At 45.3% G+C, this 790-nt stretch overlaps 1 non-coding gene across 1 annotated transcript; it reads left to right on the top strand.

Moving 5' to 3' along the window:
- The first annotated feature begins 423 nt into the window (after window positions 1-423).
- On the top strand, window positions 424-527 carry LOC127232050 (U6 spliceosomal RNA). Its single transcript, XR_007835344.1, has one exon. It is a non-coding gene; the product is annotated as a U6 spliceosomal RNA (small nuclear RNA).
- The last annotated feature ends 263 nt before the right edge of the window (window positions 528-790 follow it).

Raw genomic sequence — 790 nt, 5'->3', positions numbered from 1 at the left:
GTAAGAGTCAGGTGGGCTTGGAAGCTGCCTGGAATCTCTGCACTGGTGAGTAGAGGCAGAGAGTTTTGGGGGTGGGGCAAAAGACCAATCTGGCTAATCCAGACCAGCCTGGCTGGTGAGCTCTGGGTTGTGATAGAGACCTTGCTTAAGTAAATTAAGAGGAGACAAATGGAGAAAAGACACCTGAAGTCAACCTCTGGCCTCTGCATACATACCTGCTCCTGTGAACTCAGGCATATGCAGACACACACACACACAAAGGTGAGAAGAATCTGAATTAGATGTGGCCATTCACATCTATAATCACTGCACTGGGAAGATGAAGGCAGGAGAACTGGAATTTTGGATCCATCCCAGACTACATACTGAGTTCCAGGCTAGCCTGAGTTACATACCAAAACCCTGTTTAAAACGTGTGTGTGTATCCCCACTCTGGCAGCATTTATACAAAAATTGGAACAATATGGAGATTAGCATGACTCCTACTTGAGAATGACAGAAAAATTCATAAAGCATTCTATGTTTTCAAAATAGTTTAAGGAAGAAACAAAAACAAAGAGGGACTGTTGAGGTTGCTCAATAGGTAAAGACTCTTGCCACCTGACTACCTGTGTTTACTCCCTGGGACCTCATGGTGGAAGAAGAGAACCAACTCCTGCAAATTGTACTCTTACCTGCACACATGCACTGCAGCACGCGCATGCACACACAGAGAGGCTCTCCAGCCTGGCCTTTAATACAACTCCAGTCCCAGACAGGGTTTAAGTTACCCAATAGTGATCATCTCTAA

The sequence above is a fragment of the Phodopus roborovskii genome, unplaced genomic scaffold (assembly GCF_943737965.1).
Source record: "Phodopus roborovskii unplaced genomic scaffold, PHOROB, whole genome shotgun sequence".
Lineage (NCBI taxonomy): Eukaryota > Metazoa > Chordata > Mammalia > Rodentia > Cricetidae > Phodopus > Phodopus roborovskii.
The sequence above is the reverse complement of the archived record's forward strand: the minus strand, read 5'-3'. Positions and strand labels throughout refer to the sequence as shown.